The 18784-nt window shown below is 45.6% G+C and overlaps 2 long non-coding RNA genes across 3 annotated transcripts; one reads left to right on the plus strand and one right to left on the minus strand.

The window, feature by feature from the left end:
* Positions 1-3444: 3444 nt before the first annotated feature.
* LOC126641356 (uncharacterized) lies at positions 3445-10763 on the minus strand. Of its 2 annotated transcripts, none has more exons than XR_007629236.1 (4): positions 10649-10763; positions 9485-9613; positions 9009-9137; positions 3445-3567 (listed from the first exon to the last, which is right to left on the minus strand). It is a non-coding gene; the product is annotated as an uncharacterized LOC126641356 (long non-coding RNA). The 2 variants fall into 2 exon arrangements; XR_007629237.1 differs by lacking the exon at positions 3445-3567 and adding an exon at positions 7915-8052.
* A 241-nt stretch (positions 10764-11004) lies between these two features.
* Positions 11005-13550, plus strand: LOC126641355 (uncharacterized). Its single transcript, XR_007629235.1, has 3 exons — positions 11005-11320; positions 12165-12331; positions 12481-13550. It is a non-coding gene; the product is annotated as an uncharacterized LOC126641355 (long non-coding RNA).
* Positions 13551-18784: the final 5234 nt, after the last annotated feature.

Consider the following 18784-nt stretch of genomic DNA (forward strand, 5'->3'; position numbering starts at 1 on the left):
ACTGTGCATGTGTGACAGAGTACTCAGAAACTACAACTCCCAGGATGCTTTGCTAGCACCCATGCTGTAACCAGACTCCACAGAAGAGAGTCTGAAAATGTTCAGACCATCGATCCAGAATGGAAGTTTTATCTGTGAGAAGCATTTGACCAACTGCACTGAGTAAAACGCTTTGAACCTGGTGTGTAGGTCCATACACTTCTTTCAAAGCCTCATAGAATCCTCTGTAATCACCCGAGTCTGCGCATAATGGAATCTTTTCTACTAGATTGATCCACCACTTTTCTGGATGTCTCGAAGTTTCTGTTGGAGCTTACTGCATGCAAAATGAAAGGCTGCTTTTCTTACATAGTAAGATAACTGAGCAAGGTGTGCTTGGTGAGCAGTTCTCTTCTTTATCAACAATTCCTGGATCTCTTGATTGTTTTCATCAAACCAGTCCTTGTTTCTCTTGAAAGAGAACCCTAAGGATTCTTCAGAGGAGTGCAGGATGCTATTTTTAATATGTTGCCAAAGCACTTCAGGAGAGGGATCTATGGAATGATCTTTGAGTCTAGCTTTAAGATTTACCTGGAAGCTGTCTCTCACTGTAGCTGTTTGAAGGTTCTTAACTTGAAGTCTCCTCCTTGGAATGCCACCCATTTTAGGTTTGAATTTAAAGTGGAAGTTAAGTTTACAAGGCACAAGGCGATGATCTGTTTGACATTCTGCACTAGGCATCACTCAGGTATGATGAACGTTGCGAACATTCCTCTGTCGCACGAAGACAGTCAATGAGGTGCCAATGCTTGGATCGAGGATGCATCCAGGTTGTCTTCAAACTATCTTTCTGCTGAAAGATAGTGTTGGGGATGCTGAGCTGCTGCTCTGCGCAAAACTTTAACAGAAGACATTGATTATCATTGCAGTTTCCAACACCATGCTTACCTAATACTCCTTTCCAGGTCTCAGAGTTCTTTCCTACTCTGGCATTGAAATCACCAAGGATAATGATCTTATCATCTGCAGGAACCTTTTGGGTAAGGCGGCGCAGCTTGGTGTAGAATTTATCTTTTTTGGCAGGGTCAGCTTGGAGAGTTGGGGCATATATAGTAAGGAGAACAACATGTTGCTTGTTGTGTAGTGGGAGGCATAAGGAGATAATACTATCGGAATGACCCGTTGTCAAGTTTTCAAGTTTAGAGACAATAGAGTTTTTAATCATGAAACCAATTCCTGAAAGATGACTTTCAGTTCTGGGTTTACCTGACCAGTAGAGTGTATAACCGGCACCATGTTTTCTAAGGCTGCCTTCCTCATGGAGACGAACTTCACTGAGAGAAGCAATGTCAATGCTAAGTCGTGACAGTTTGTGGGCAATTAGACCAGAACAATGCTCAGGATGTCCACTATCTGCAGTATCAAGCATGGTTCTGATGTTCCAGCATGCGAGTGTCAATTTGGACACACCTTTGAAGGCAGGTGTATGCCTTTGTCTCTTTAACTTTATTTGACTGCATCAGAAGATGCCCATTGGCTGTGGTTAACCAACCAGGTGAAGGGTGGAGATGAGCTTTGGTTAGGCCACCTTTTCTAGGCCCCTCTCTATGTGGAGCAAGCAGTGGTCTCCTTAAAAAAGGCTGCTTGGTCATTCAGGATGTTGCCAAACAAGACTGTCATCTCTGGGGTCAGTCTCAGGCAACCAACATCCTGAACCGCCTGCATGCAGGGTTGGGTCTGCGGCTTCCAGTGCACCTTATCACCTGCCGTTTCATCCCTCACCTGTTGCTAGAGGACTTTACAAGTGGGGATATATCCTTCAAGCTTGTGCAATGGATTTTTTAGGTGAGACTCAGCATGCACAGAACTGGTCCCACCCTTTACTCCTAAGGTTCATCTGCAAGGGCCTAGCAAGCTTGGACAGTGACAGTAAAGTCCTCAGGACGTAGGTTTGATTAGAATATCCTTCTTTTGGATGGATGGCCTTACAAGGTTAAGCGAGCTCCATCTGCCCAGGTTTGAAATTAGAGTTGTCCTTCTCCTAGGATGACTGCTGGAAGGTTAGTGAACCCATCCTGCCCATGGACACATTTTATCTGACCCTTCAGTTTCGACCTGTCTGGCATGGGAGACCCTACCGGAGGCATATACCACCGCCAGCACAACTCGCAACCTCACAAGGGTATACAGGCCTCTCCCCCCCTAAAATGATTTGGACAAGCCCTTCTCTCCCTACTTTTCCCCCACAGCCTCCTACACTCTTACCCAGGGACATTTCCTTGCCCTAAACATCCTTCCAAGACGCTATAATTCCAAAACAAACTGTTCCTGGGTAGAAGCCGCAGGCAAGTCAAGCCCATCACATCCCACCCTCACTGCAACAGAAACGATCCCAACATACTCCTAGGTGGGGCGGGCACACAGATAAGGGGTCCTTGCACCCACCCAGGGCTCAGGTACCTCCCATGGCCCCAACCCAGCTTAAATCCCCCCCAACCCCCAGAAAAAAACACTACCCACCCTAACCTTACCCTACCCCCCACTGTGTCAGCACAGGATCCCCCTCACACTGCCCACCTGTGGCCCTCCAAACAGGACTACCTCGCCCTCTTTTCTGCTGGTCCAGGGATCCCACAGGCCCACCCAGCCACCCTTCCCAAACAGGACTATCCCACTCCCCCCGCCATCAGGCCAGGGATCCCCCAGGCCCATCTGGCCCCCTCCCGGCTCCTGCCCAACCCGACCCGGCCCAGCCTGGCCCCATGACCCGGTGATCGCCCTCTACAGCAGGCGGTCATTCACCATCTGCTGGTCTGTTTCACACCAACGTCGAGCTAGAAGCGGCACTGGTGCACGTGAACTCCCCAGTAGCGGCTCCTCCACAGCGGCGGCTGCACAGGTTGGCGTGGCAGCATCTCCCATGCATGCAGCATGGCAACGAGAGCAGGAACGGGTTCCTACCTAGCTGCAGGAGTGCAGCAGCTGATCAGCCGCCCACCCACCATCTTGGCCCCCCCCAATACACATATATCTTTTAATAAAGGGCTGCTATTTTTCCTTTTCCCACGCTTTCTCAATTGGAGCCTCCTAATTTCAGATTTAAAATTGTTTAGAGGGAGGAGTTTGGGTCTTCTTCATAACCCATCCTCAGCAAAACACTTGAGACATATCTTTAACGCCAATTGCTGGTATTTGGGTACAAATCCAGCAGTCATCTCTGCAGAGGATTTTTTATACATTTTGGACTATGGTCACATGTAATTTTGGATCCCAAACCCGATTCATAGTTACCAACTGTACAGATAACATGCACAGTAGAAACAATGCCACATCCTCTTCATCTGAGTCAGGCTCTGATTTGCTGATTGTTCCAGGAATTGAAGCTTTCTTCACTCTGGAGTAATGAAACCACAGTCCTTTGCCAGCAACATTGATGGCAGTGAGGGAAGTCAACAGAACTTGGAATGGTCCTCTCCACTTGGCTCGCAGTGGGTCACTGTCCCACCATTTGATGTAGACCCAGTCTCCTGGTTGGAATTGATGAGCAGGGGTGTCCAATTCTATGGGTCTGGATAATTTCTGGAGCTTCTGTAAAGTAGAGACCAAAGCAATTAAATACTTTTGTAAATCAACTTTCCCTCCTGTGAATGTCCCCTGGAATGTGTGGAGCCTGGTATGGTCTTCTGTCCCAGTTTAAATGAGACAAGGGTCTTTTGCTGAGGATGGATTAGGAGAAAAGACCCAAACTTCTCTTTCTAAGCAATTATAAATCCAAAATTAAGAGGTTCTGATTGAAGGAAAACAAATTATGGAAAAGGGAAAATAACAGCCCTTTATTAAAAGGTATGTGTGTATTAACAGAAACACACAAAAAAACCCCCAAGTAAAACAGCCAAGCAAAAGTCCTATACCCACCAATAATCCCCTTCAAGAACAAAACCAATAAACTGGCAAAAGGAAAAGTAAACAGTTCAATTTTTTGCACCCTTTGGTGCAGTTCCAATCACAGTCAGTAGGGGGCGCTGTCGGGTCACTGGAGATGCAAAACTTGTAATGTCCTGTACCATTCACCAGGTGGCGCTGTTGGGTCACTGGAGGTGCAGAACTTGTAATGTCCAGTGCCCGTCACCAGGTGGCACTGTGAGATCCTTGGCTGCCGCCAGGTGGGTTGGGGGAAGGGGAAAGAAAAGCAACACCCCCCAGGGTATATCGGAGAAAAAACAAAAAAAACTCGATTCCCCTTCCCTTCCCCCACTGGAAAAAAAAAAGAGGGGGAAAGGGGAAGGGGGAAGGAAAAAAAATAAAATAATAAAACAGAAAGTTCTCCCAATGGAAGAAAACTCACAAACTTCAGTTGGTTAGGATTTCGCTTTAAGCCGGGCCTGCAGCCAGCAACAGCTGAGCAGAGAGCAGCAGCAAGCTCCCCTCCGACAGAAAAAGAAAGAAAAACCCAGGTTGCGTCTGCAGCTCGCAGCAGGCTCCACTGAGGGTTGAGAGCTGAGCTGACCCCCAACCCCACCTCCTTCCAGCCACACACACCTCCCAACTCCTCCCCCTTCGTTGTCAAGGAGACTAATCTCTCGGCCATCAGTGGACCAGGTTGATTCTTTTGTTCACCTGATGACCCATACACATGGCACACACGGCAGGGGGAAGGGAAAGAAAAAATTCCTTGCTAAAATCAGAACTATGACATCTTCCATACAATATTTCATAAGGACTTATGTTATCCCTCTGCCTTGGTTGGATGAGAATCCTCAGCAGAGCTAGAGGCAAAGCCTGAACCTCTGACATGGATGTTTCCTGACAAATTTTACCAATTTGCATTTTAAGAGTGCCATTCATGCGTTCGACTTTGCCTCTTGCCTGAGGTCTATAGGAAGTGTGGAGGTCCCAAACAATTCCTAGGACACAACATACCTCCTTCACTATCATTGCAATGAAATGTGTCCCTCTGTCTGATGACATTCCTAGAGGAACCCCAAACCTTGGAATTATGTGATTGAGTAAAGCTTTTACCACTTCCCTTGCTGTGTTAGTACAACACAGGTAAGCTTCAGGCCACCCACTGAAAGTGTCAACCAATATCAGTATGTATTTGTACCCCTCCCTTGGGGGTAACTCAGCCAAATCTATTTGTCAATAATCTCCAGGGAGGTCCCCAGCCTTTGTTACTCTTAGCACCACCCTCTTGGTTGTATCAGGGTTGTTCTGCTTGCAGATTTCACACTTGATTATAATGGATTGCATGACTTCAGTCATACTTGTCCCTATTACTACCTTCTTCAGGTGTTTTAGAAGGTTTTCTATTCCCCAGTGGGTAGCCTCATGTTCTCTCAGAGTTATTTCCCTTAGGAGTGGGAGTGTGACCACAACCTGTCCTGTTGGTGTAACAGCCCACCCACTTTCTTTGATTTCAACTTTAAGGGACTTAATTAATTGGTGGTCCTTCTTATCATATTTTGGGGTGTACCCTGTCAAATCAATCTCTTTTTGTGGTATTACTTTTAAAAATGCCTTTTTCTGCAGCCCCTTTTGAAGCCTGGTCAGCAAAATGATTTCTCAACTTGGGAATTGTTTTCCGCTTCTGATGAGCTCTGCAATGCATAATAGACACTTTTTCTGGCTTCCAAATACTTTACAGGAGTGCATGGATTTAGTCTGCATGTTTGATTCCACTGCCTTGGGCAGTTAGTAGGCCTCTCTCTTTCCAGATGGTTCCATGGGCATGTACAATACTGAATGCATACTTCGAATCTGTCCAGATATTCACTTTCTTACCTTCGCTCAGCTCTAGAGCTCTTGTCAGTGCAATCAGTTCTGCTTTTTGGGATGACACATTGGTTGGCAAGGCCTTTACCTCTATTACCTCCTCCTTGGTTGTCACAGCATACCCTGTCATCCGTTTTCCATCCCGCATGAAGCTGCTTCCATCCTGTACCAGACTGAATGAGACACGGGTCTTTTGCTGAGGATGAGTTAGGAGAAAAGACCCAAACTCCTCCCCCTAAGCAATTGCATATCCAAAATTAAGAGGCTCTGATTGAGGGAAAACAAATTTTGGAAAAGGAAAAAATAACAGCCTTGTATTAATAAGTATGTGTGTATCAGCAGAAACAACAAAAAGAAAAAAGTAAAACAACCAAACAATACTCCTATACCCACAAATAATCCCCTTCAAAAACAAACCGATAAACAGGCAAAAGGGAAAAAGTAAACAGTTCCGTTTGTGCCCTTTGGTGCAGTTCCAACCACATTCAACGGGGGGTGCCGTTGGGTCACTGGAGATGCAGAGCTTGTAATGTCCTGTGTCAGTCACCAGGTGGTGCTATTAGATCACTGGAGATGCAGAGACCTGTAATGTCCTGTACCCGTCACCAGGGTATGCCGGAGAAACAAAAAAAAAACTGTCCCCCCCCTTCCCTTCCCACATACTGGGAAAGGAGAGCGGGAGAGAGGGGAAGGGGAACAGCAACAAACAGAAAGTTGTCCCAATGAAAAAAAACGAGACTCATGCTCTTCAACTGGTCGGAATTCGTGTAACACAGTCCTCTCTCTCCCCCTGATGTGCACAAGAACCACCGTCAGGGAAAGAAAACAAACGGGAATGGGAAAAGAGGGGAAAAACCACCAGGGAAAAAAACACAACAGTTCCTATCCAATGAAGAATTCAGGCAGGGCCCGCAGTTAGCAAAATGGTTGAGGGCAGAGAACAGCACCAAGCTTCCCCTTAGACCTTGTTACAGCCACAGTCAGCCCCCAAAACTCCTCCCCCCCATTTCCCAGGAGATGGGAGAAAAAAGTAAAGTGCAGCTCCTTATCTGCCCCGTTTCCTAGGAGACTAATTTTTCAGCCATTAGCCAGCCCGGCTAGTTCTTTGTATCTCTCAAGTGCTCACTTGATAGCTACTTGATAGCTCTGCACATAGGGGCAGGGGGAAGGGAAAAAAATTCCTGCCAGGCTTCCAAGAACTAGCTAAACCATGACACATTTGTATATAACTCCCAGTCTGGATTTTCCAGAGGCACATCCTTCAAGTCTGGTCTGCTGGAATAGGTCTCCTCTATGGTCTGCAAACAGTCATGCTCAGGCACACTGTCAGTCAATGTTGAGGACAGAAACATAGAAGGATTTACAATAGATGTTGTTTTCAGGGTAACATCATCCTGTTCCAACAACACAGCTTGGTATTTGAGCATTCTGCTAGGGGACAGCCAGTGGCCCTCCTTTTGCTTAAGCACATCTTGGACTGCATGGGGTACATACACGACAATGTATTGCCCAAGGGTGAGTTTCCAGGCCTCTTGGATCAAGATAACTGTCGCTGCTACAGCCGTCAAACACCCCACCCATCTTTGGCTGACACTGTCTAGCTGTTTTGAGAAGTAGGCCACAGCCCTTTGCTGGTTTCCCAGGGTCTGTGACAGTACCCCCAGAGCAACATTTAGTTGCTCATATGTGAACAGTTCAAAAGGTCTGGTAGTCCCAGTGCTGGGGCCGACATTAAAGATTGTTTCAGTGGTTTAAATGCGGCTCTGATCTCATCTGTCCATGTCACAACTCCTTCCTTGGCCACTTTCAGTGCTTCATATAGAGGTTTGACTAATAGTCCATAGTCAGTTATCCACAGGCGACACCATCCCACCATTCCTAGGAAAGCTTGCATTTCTCGCACGGTGTGGGGCTCTGGGAGACAACAGATGGCTTCTTTCTGATCCGTGCTGAGCAGTTGATGTCCACAATAGATTTCAAGCCCCAGGTAAATGACTATTTCTTTTGCAATTTGTGCTTTCTCTTTTGAGACTCTATACTCAGTCCCAAAAAGTTTAAAAGACTTACAATGAGTTTGATGCATTGGTCCTGACTTTTAGCAGCAATTAGTATGTCGTCTACATACTGCAGGACAACTCCTTCTGGTTGCTGCCTTTTTCAGTCCTCCAGTTCTTCCGCCAGTTGGTTTCCCAATATTGTCAGGTTATTCTTGTAGTCCTGGGGTAGAACCGTCCATGTCAGTTGGGTTCTTCTCCCTGTTTCAGGATTTTCCCATTCAAAAGCAAAAAGCTCTTGGCTGTCCTTATGCATGGGAATGCAGAAAAAGGCATCCTTTAGATCAAGCACAGTAAACCACCCTAATTCCTCTGTTAATGTGGTTAATAAGGTATCGGGGTTGGGAACTATGGGGTATATATCCTCAGTTATTCTGTTGATTGCCCTCAGATCTTGGACCAATGGATAGCTATTACCATCAGCCTTCTTTACTGGAAGGATGAGGGTGTTTATATGAAACAGGAAGGGTTAATCGAAACACTTTTACTGTAAACCCACAAGAGCCCCCCTTACCCCCTGTATTTCATTTACTGTAAGCTGTACTTTTACAAGAAGACTATGTTCTGTATTAAGAGCATTAGACCTTAAAGGAACCACAACAAACACTAGACAAAGAACTCAACACACATAAATCTCATCCAGAGGAGCCAAGGTAGACATTTGAATAGGTAAAGTAGGTCTAGAGCCAAAGGTCTCTTCAAGCCTGGACGATCAGGACACGAGAACAATGGATAGAACAAAAGGTCACAGATGTCACCCGAGGAAGATGAGTAAAATGCAGACCCCAGGATGAAGGCAGGCAGGAACTCCCACCATAATATTCCTCAAAATCGAGACCACGCCTCAATCTCCACCCCGACTCCACCTGCTATGAATACTGTAATCTAATGATGCAATAATATGAATATGCATGTGATTATGTTGTAATCATGATTAGAAACTGTATAAATGGCTTGTTTTTACTGAACCACTTCGGAGCTTTTTTTGTCCAGCCTGAGTTGGAAGCTACCCCGACGTCGCAAATAAATACCTTACTGTTTAAAGGCTTAGAATTCTGTCTCTAAACAGTTTTAATCTGCCTTTTTTGGCATCATATATTTGGACTCACATTCTACCAATAGATCAAATTTGAGAAACTTTTCAATTATGGGTGCTAAACCTTGACAGTTTTCTAGTTTCAAGGGGTATTGTTTTTGTCTTACCGGTGTTGCTCCTGGCTTGAGTGTGATGCGTACGGGTTCTGTTTGTTTGGACCTCCCAGGATAATTGTTAGCCCACACTATAGGGATGACAGCATTCTCAGTCTCTGTGGGGATCTCTCCATGGTTCTCCTGTATGAAGAAGGCAGTTGCCTCAATATATTTAGTGTCAGGGATGATAACTTTTATTTGCCCCCCTTGCAGAATTTAATTTCAGCTTCCAATTTCTCCAATAAATCTCTACCCAATAAAGGCATTGGGGGAATTTGGCATATAGGGGAATTGATGAGTTACCCAGTGTTTACCTAATTTAAATCTCAAAGGTTTGAAGAAAGGTCTGGTTTCACTTACCCCTGTGGTACCAACCACAGTTACAGTATCACGACTCAGTTTCCCTTCCAAGGTGTTTAACATGGAATACACTGCACCTGTATCAAACAAGAATTCCACATCTCCCCCCCCTCCCCCAACTTAGCTACCAGAGGTTCTGCTGGGGTAGAATCCTCTGGTCTTCATCATGCATTCTGGTCCACAGTCAGTTGGGAGACTGGAGGGGTGGGTGGAAATTCACTTCTCTTCAAGTCCAGACAATCCCTTCTCCAGTGCCCCTGCATTTTACAGAAAGAACAATGATCATTAGCCTTATCATGCTGGTGATTGGATCTATAATTTTCATGGTGGACATTGTGTTTGCAGTGTCCCTGGTAGTTACTGTCCAACTCCAGCACCTTTCCCCTACCTTTTTGATCTCTATTCCGATAGACCGTCCAAGCTATATCCAATAACTCATCAATATCCTTTTTATCATCCACCTTCTGCAACTTTTTCCTTATATCATCTTCAGATTGGCCCATAAATAAATAGACCAAGCGCTTTTCCCCCAGATCTCATTCTGTGTCTATGTCTGTGTATTTTCGTATGACCTCTTTTAGCCTGTTCAAAAGTTTGTTGGAGATTCATTTTTGTCTTGTTTCACTTCATACATTTTTGACCAATTAACTGCCTTCAGAATTCTATGCTTAAAACCATAAACCACACAGTCTTGATAGCATTTCAATGCTTCCCTTTTTTCTGGTATATTGGGGTCCCACTTGGGATCCTCTAAGGGGAACACATCCTTGAGTTCCCCTTGAATTTGCCCAGATGTTATCAGTATCTCAATTGCAATCCGGGTAGCTCGCTTGACCATGTCCTTCTCTGTGGGATCTAATATTTCCAATATCACTTCCAGGTCATACCAATCTGGATTTTCTGTTCTTATTGCTCTCTGCACATAACTAGCTACTCTCTCCGGGTTGTATCTATATGCCCCGACTGAAGCCTTCCATTGCTGCAATTCAACCAGAGAAAAAGGAATCTTTATCAGAACTGGACCCTGTTTGCTCATGGTTTGCCTTAAGGAGGCTTCTACCGCAGGTTTTTCCTTTTTTGCCCTTGTTCTCCTAGCCATGGGGCTGGGGTCTGACAGAGCCTCTCATACCCTTCTTCCCCCTGTCTTTGGTCTTACTACAAAAGGTTTTTCTTCCCCTTTGCCCAAGCTATCGTTTGATTCATCCTCAGAAACTTCTGTGCATGTATTAGAAAAATCACTATCCCGAGTTTCAACGTTCGTGCTAGAGGGGTCAAAATGGGGGAGGTCCCACCTTTGCCTCCTGTCGGCAGTCGAGATTGACTTGCTTCTCTTTAATCTGCTCCTTCCCTGATGCTGTGAAGCAGAGGTTTGAAAAGCTACCAGTTTTTGTTTTCCTCCTTCCGCCGTGGAACGGGACGGTGCGGTCGAGGTAGTCGTGCTCCCTTTAAGGGGGAAGGCTGAGGGGGAGGGGGTGGCTTTGTCTCTGCCCCTAATGGTGGAGCCGGAGGGTCCCGTGTCGGCCGGGGCGGGGACTCCGGCTGCAGGCATCGCCCCTGCACCTCCTACCGCAGTCCCGAGGTCCGAGCCTCCTGTCCCCTTTGCCGCGGTAATTGCGCCTCTTCTTGCCGGCCCCGAAGTGGCCCCGGTAGGGCCCGCGGCCCCACCCGGGACCAGCGCTGCTGCGCCGGTCGGCGCTAGAGTCCCCGATGCAGTTGGGGCAGAGGCTGCCCCGGCCCCCGCCGATCCCGGAGTTCCGACAAGACAACGCCCGCAGCGGCACCAGCTCGTCCCGCCACTGCCCCCGGGGCCGCCGAAACAACCGGAGCCGGAACCGCAGATCCAGCCAGCCCCGCCGAGCTGGCAGGACCCGCGCCAGGGGCTACCCTCGCTCCTAATGGACCTACGCCCACCGCACCTGACTTGCGGAAACAAACCCCAAAACTCGCCAAGAGTATTGAAGCAGGTATGTTTATTCACAGCGCCGGGTGCATATGGGATAATTCCTCCAATCACGCACACCCATTGCCTTTGTTCAGCTTCTTTTTTGCAGTATAATGTTACATATGCATTAGTTGTATTAGATATACACAAGTTGTGTTACATATGCATTAGCTGTGTCAGTAAATTCCAGAAAAGTGAGAGGGGAAATCATTAACATACACCACTTCTATTACTGCGCCTTGGAATGCCCTCTTGGGGTTTTCTTTCGAGTGTCTTTGGGGGTCTTTTGAATGAAGTAGGAAGTCTTCCTCAGCTTGAACTTTTTACCTTTGCTAAGAATTACTGAGTTGGCACTGGCCAATTAACTCAAAATTGGTATCTTCTTCAGGAGCTTCTCTTTATCAACTTTCAAGGTCTCTTTCTCATGAGCTTCAAAGCCCCTTATCTAAACTCTAAGGTTTTCTGTTCCCGTTGAAATCTTCATTATAAAATTAACTATATCCTGTCTGTGAGTTAGCATAAGCAAGCAAGGCCCTATCCTAATTCTATCTAAAAATTAGCTAGTAAGCCACTAAAGCTACAATCTTGAATTATTGCTTTATATTTTGATCACTCTTTTATCACACCTGTGGCCGGACCCAGGAGGGGTCCTGGGCTTGCCATTCGCAATTAAGGGGTCCAATTCTTCATTTCTGGGGCTTTCAATATAGATTTGACTGATAGGATCACGTTTAACATGATCTTTCCTCTTTCTTTCCTCTAACGCCATCTCTGGGAACTCTGTCTCTATCTGAACTTCATCTTATATTCCTTTTTCCATTTCGGATGGGTTAAAAAAAAATAAAATAACTGTATAATTGCTGCAGGCATACAAGCGAGCGGGAAAGAACGACACACATCTACAAGATGCAAGTTCGAATCCACTTTATTATTGTTAGACTGTACAATTTATATTCTTCTGAGTTCTGTTCACGCGAACACGAGCACAGCACGCCATCACGATTGGTCAGCACGCACTGTCCACGCGCCTCAGGTAACCCACTGATTTGTGGTTTTGAAGCCCACATTTGCATACGGTTTCTGTTATAGCTGTTTTTCTCAGTCTGCTTTTGCTGACTCCTGCATTCTTGTAGCAGCAGACCGTTTCTTGTTTATCTTACTGTTACCTCTTGACCTTTTCAGAACTCAGTCATGGCTAGGCTTCGCGAACGAAGATTTGAAAGGACTCTACCCACTCTTGCTACAAGCGCGCTGATGGCTAAAAAGGCCAATGCGAGATAGACAAGTCCGGTTGCAGAAGGCACAGCAGAAAGACTCCCCAGGTGATATCGACGAGACGCGATTCTTTCTGCGTTGTCTTTTCTCCTCGAGAGTGATCCTGCGTGTGTTCTCAAAAGCAGCAGCAGCGTTATAGAACTCAGTATAGTCATGTAGAATTGCTAAGGCCCCAACACATAATGCAACTCAGTCCACCTTTCCTCCTTATGAAGGATTGTATTAAGTTGTAGCATGGTATTGATTTCAAAAGAGCTAAATTTCAGCCACACTACTCCTCTTAGTTGCCCGTTGCAAGACCAAATACTTATAGAGAGTCTACTTAACTCCCACTTTTTTAAAGATGTTTCAGGGCCAGTTAAATCGTCCCAATGTTGTAAAACTAAAGCCAACGGAGTCCCCTCTGGAATTTTTTCTTTAGATTGTGCACAGCTTATGTTAACAAACAACAGACAGGAAAAAATTGACAGACCTGGGTCTAGAACTTACAACCTCACATACACTGTGCAGACTTTCTACCCAAGCACCACCAGGTTCAGGCAGGAATTTAGTATTTCAACACAGGAAGGTGTCCCCCCCTTTCGTGGCCACGCCTGGCCAACACGAAACACAACTCTCCTGAGCTCCCCTCTGCCTGCCCTGACTGAGGCTTCCCAGACAGTCCCACTGCCCGCCCCGGTGAAAACCCATTCACCAACAGACTGGGAAAACACCAACTCTTGCAACTTTTGGGCCCAAGTCCAAGTCTCCCTTCCCAGTCCCACCATATTCCCTAGTTCTGGGGAAAACTCCTTCCCATAGCTGCTAATTAAAACTCCCCAGAAGCTGTTTCTTATCTTACCTCCGTGTGCGGCTTCAAGGAGCTGGGCTCCTTGAGATTGGAGTGGGAATTCTCCAAAATATACTGGCCAAGGAAGAAATCCCTGCAAAATCGAATGTCCCGATCCAGAGGAGTCACAGGTCCCGATGTTCCCCATACGGGCCACCAAAACTATTGCCTAAAAGGCTGTGCAGGAAAAAAAGACTCCAGGTCAAATTAGGTAGGAGGTAAGATAAGGATACGAAAAGGTTTTAATGAGCCCCCCAGCTTCCAGGAATCCCACCAGGAATGCCCCCCAACGTGCCTTTCGGGAATTGAGTCTGGAGGAGTTTTGGGACCCCCTCTTCCTCATCTTCATCTTCCTCGGAGCACATGCTGTTCTTGGAGGCTTTCCAGAACTCTGGGCTTGAAGGTCATTGTGTCTATGGCTATATTTTCTTGCACAGATTTTAGGGTGTTCTTTACAATTCTACCTTGAAAATGAGACTAAAAAGGCTAATGGAATTCAGGGGAATTGATATGGGAATGGATAACAGGGTTTACTATGTGTAATTACTGTGTTAAAGGGTAAGGGATAATGTACTGCTACTTTAAAATCTGCATTCACTATATAACTACTTCTAAAATCTACAAAATTAAAAAAATAAAAACTCTAAGGCATCAAAATCAAAACCGGGGCACACCAAAAATGCTAAAAATGAGTCTTTAGCAGTACCTTGAAATGATAGTAACTATGACAGGGAGACCCACCTAATGGATGAGGGAGAGGTTGTGAATGTGTCTACCTGACTTAAGTAAAGCCTTTGACACTGTCTCCCACCACATTCTTCTAGAGAAACTGACTGCTTATGGCTTGGATGGTGTTACACTCCAGATTTAAGCTATAAGCTGCCCAGAGCAGTTACATTTTTATTTAAGACTTTTTAAAAACCTTTTGGTTTGTTATAACCTATAATTAGCATTGGGAGAAAGAGTCACACACTCTCCTCTAAGAGAAATTCTTTTAATTTAGTGAGAAAAATTAGATATTTTGGCAAAAGGTTTTACAAGAGTAAAATGCAACCAAGAAAAAAGCATTGTACTAAAACATTCAGCACAACAAAACCATTCCACAACCCACTACAATCACAATTACCTTTAGTAAACCACAATTCACTGGTTTTAATTTACCCACAAGGAAAAGAGTAAAAGAAGAAAACAGATAAAAAGAGAGAGAGAAGAAAGAGAGAAGTAGAGAGGGGAAAGAAAAATAGTCACATGGTGCAGACAGCAGGAGAAGAGAGGGAGAGAGAAAAGGAAAAATGGTTACCATTCACATGGTTCAGGTTGCAAGAGAGGAGAGTGAGAGGAATGGAGAGAAACTCACATGGAGTCTTATGTATTTATATAGTTTGGTTTTCCCTCCCTGGCAGGATATCCGGTCAGTGTGATGCCTATGGATTTTTTTGATTTTTAGCTTTTTGTAGATTTTAGAAGTAGCTGTAGTTAGCTCACCCTTTAGCATAGTAGTTAGCTCACCCTTTAGCACAGTAGTTTACACATACCGAAACCCTTTTCCCCATTTGTAGTGGGTTTGTTTAGCTAAACAACACTTCCTCTTCCTGGCTAGGTCACCTGATTTATATTGACCAAGGAAATATTTCATACCATGTTACCTCAGCTCAGATATAAAGAGGCAAGGACGAAACAGTTGGTGCTCTCTTCCGTGATAGCTGCTCAGCAAAAGGAGCCTCTCTTGGAGGAGAGAACCCTTCACTACTCCTGGGGAAGTAGAATTTATTATTAGTTTCTTTACTCTGCGTGTGTAGTGCTTTTGGGTTTTTTCCTCTCTGTTTAAATATAAACTGCCTTTTCTTAGTAAATTTTGATTTTACGTTTTTTTTTCTTCCCTGTCCTAGTTAGAACAACCAGTTCATCACTGTGTGGGTGTAACCCAAACTGTGTATTCTACCTCCTCTATGTCATTTCCCAGGAACTGTTCACAATAGACCATTTGCACCAGCTGCCCAGAGCACACCTGACCCCTCAGGCTGTAAGCTGGGTATTAAGAGGCCTGTGAGATAGGAGGATATTCCTGTCCTCACACCCACAACTCACAATCACCCACTGTGGAACTCCCCGCCCTGGGGGAGGTACTGGGCATTCCTGCCTGAACCTGAGTGTATATAATCTTGGGGTCTTGAGACTTCTGGTACCACTTGTGGGATCCAGAGGAGGACTAGAACCTTGACCTTGACTGCAACCACCACCAGACTGTGACCATCACTCGCACCAAGAGGTTTCTTCTCTCCTTTTATTTTTGGACTCAGGGGGACCACGTGGGGCTCAGCACGGGGGCCAATGAACACCATTCTGTTCATGTCCCAGGGTACTGGGTTATACATCTGTTTTTTTGTGGGTTAAAACCAATTGTTCATCTGTATAATTGTATTTATTGTATTATTTTTATTAAATTGTAATTCTGACTTATAATCTCTTTTGAGTTGGATTCACTTCTCCTGACGGTTTACCTTTAAACCAGCACATTCCCTCTTCCCTTTCCCTCTGGGAAAGAAAAAAAGGGGGGGGGGGGTGTCTGGCATGGTTTGAGTGGACACCTGGCATTCAACCAAGGTCAAACCACCACACCATTTCATATCTAACTTTCTAAATTCCTTAGCTTGTTTAGACTTCCCTCAATGTAGACCTTCCTTCTGTTTAAGAACATCGCACCCCAGGCCTCTACAACAAGATACCACAACAGACAAATCATCCTTCAAAACCCAGAACTTTGGAGGAGCACCAAGGACTGGATGTGATGTGATGTGATGAAGAGGAAGATGAGGAAGATGGGGTCCCAGAGCCCCCTAACTCAATTTCCAGAGGGGTGTGCCAGGGGCAGAACTGGGGGCAGAACTGGTAGGATCTTGGGGGGTAGATAGATCTGGGACTGGATGGAATAATACCCTAAATTGTGGAACTTCCTGGACACGGAGTGTGCGTCTCTGTACCCCTGTGATGGTTGAAGGCCTTCTATTAAAACTGCTCTATTATCTTATCTCTCCTAAATTTGCCTGGTGAGTAATTTTTGCTCCCGACCGATCCTTTAAGGCAACAGTGCCTTCCAGGGCAGAGAGAGGTGTGCTATAGCCAACCAGAGGCTGCAAGGGCATGGTGTGAGCAGGCTACCAGGCAGGCCTGCCTTGACTGACAGCCCAGCTACATGGCCTTCAGCTCTTCCATGTGCTCTGCATGGGCTGCAGGCCTTTCGACTCTGCCTTGTGCTCTCATCACAGGCCTTACCATGTACTTGCAGGTCTAGGCTCAACCCTTCCCCACATACACACACACTCACACTGACAGTGAGTTGGTTCTAACCCATATCAATAATTCACTGAGATTCGGATCCAGTATCTCACAGACGGGTATACTGTTCACTGGGTAAAAAACTGGCTGGATGACCAGGCCCAAAGAGTGGTGGCGAATGGAGTTATATCCAACTGGCAGCTGGTGATCCCCAGGGCTCAGTATTGAGACCAGTCTTGTTTAATATCTTTATTGATGACCTAGATGAGGCGATTGAGTGTAGTATGTTTGCCAACAATAGCAAGTTGGACTGGAGCGTTGATCTGTTTGAGTTTAGGAAGGCTCTACAGAGGGATCTACAGGTTGAATTGATGGGCTGAGGCTAATGAAGTTCAATAAGGCAAAGTGTTGGGACCTGCACTTGGGTCACAACAACTCCATGCAGTATTACAGACTTGGGGAAGAGTGGCTGGCAAGCTGCTCAGTTTGATAAACATAAGCCAAGAAGGCCAATGGCATCCTGGCTTGTATCAAATACAGTGTGACCAGCAGGACCAGAGAAGTGATTGTCCCTTTGTAGGTGTAGTGGGTTGAACTTGGCTGGATGCCAGACAGGGGAGAGAGAATAAGATGGAAAATTACTTATAGGTTGAGATAAGGCAGTTTACTAAAGCAAAACCAAAAGTTTGCACACGCACAAGCAAAGAGGAAAATAACAAGGTTTTTTCTCTATTTCCCATTAGCAAATGGTATTTGGCTACTTCCAGGGAAGCAGGGCTTTCAGCACACATAGTGGTTTCTTAGCAGGCAGGCAGTGTAAACAGCAAATGTCTCCCCTTCCTCCTCCTTTCCTTAGCTTTTATATCTGAGTTGACATCATATAATATGGAATATCCCTTCGGTTAGTTTGGGTAAGCTGGCCTGGTTGTGTCCCCTCCCAGGATCATGCCCTCACTAGGGGAAGGAATGTTACAGTGCTGATGCTGTGCCCAGCAGTAGCCAAAACACTGGCGTGTTATCAACACCCTTCTAGCTACCAATGCAAAGCACTATGAGGGCTGCTATGGGGAAATCAGCTCAGCCAGACCCAATACAATCTCCACCCCTTATTCCATACCATTTGCTTCATACTCAGATCCCACATAATTTATATATCTTCTGACTATCCCCTGTCCTTGCACAGTCAGATATTATTATTAGCCCATTTTCATGGGCTTCTTCCATCACTCCAGGTCTTGTGCTCCATTCCATCAGGATGGGTACTCAGGACAGGAGAAGCAACACAATCGATTGTTGGGCACCGACACTCTCCTTGCTCCTCACAAAATTTGTTCTTCATTGGCCTGTTACTTTACTTCCTGCAACATACAACTCACACCACTGACTATTTTTCCCACAAGGTTAAATCTCCTTGAGGCACACATTAGGTCTGTCCATCCTTCTGCATTACCCACCAGGTACACCCTGGTCCCTGAGCAAAGACAATCCTTCGGATGGGTTTGTCTTTTCCAATGGGAGGAGAAACCCACACCGACTTCCCCAGTCACTTCCCCATATGTAGTATGGGGACCTTATCTCCTCCCACAGTATGTAGAGGTTTTGTTTGGGCAGGACCAGGTCGGTTAGCAGATCCCCTAGTGTTAACCAGCCAAGTGGTTTCAGCTAAATTTGCCTCCCAATGCATCCCATGTCCCATTACTTAATGCTCTTAACATAGTCTTCAACAGTCCATTATACCTTTCAATCTTCCCAGAGGCTTGTGGGTGATAAGGGATGTGATAGATCCACTCCTTGCCATTGTTCTTTCCCCTAGAGCTTATAAGATTATTCTGAAAGTGAGTCCCATTGTCACGGGTCGAGGCAGGACACGACACAAACCCTTATGGATCCAGAGGTTGGAACACTTTATTGCACGCTGTCTGCTATTTTAATACACTTTTAGGCTACACATGTTAACTCTTTATTGGTCCCCAAATTACATAAATATCCCTCCATTGACCGCTAACAACGTTATATAACTCTACTCACTGCGCATGTCAGTCAACTATGACTCAGCACATTTTACCGGAAAACCATATTGTTACATCTTCCGGGTCCGGGCGTAAT

Source organism: Myiozetetes cayanensis, unplaced genomic scaffold, assembly GCF_022539395.1.
Source record: "Myiozetetes cayanensis isolate MyiCay16 unplaced genomic scaffold, myiCay2020 scf200, whole genome shotgun sequence".
Classification (NCBI taxonomy): domain Eukaryota; kingdom Metazoa; phylum Chordata; class Aves; order Passeriformes; family Tyrannidae; genus Myiozetetes; species Myiozetetes cayanensis.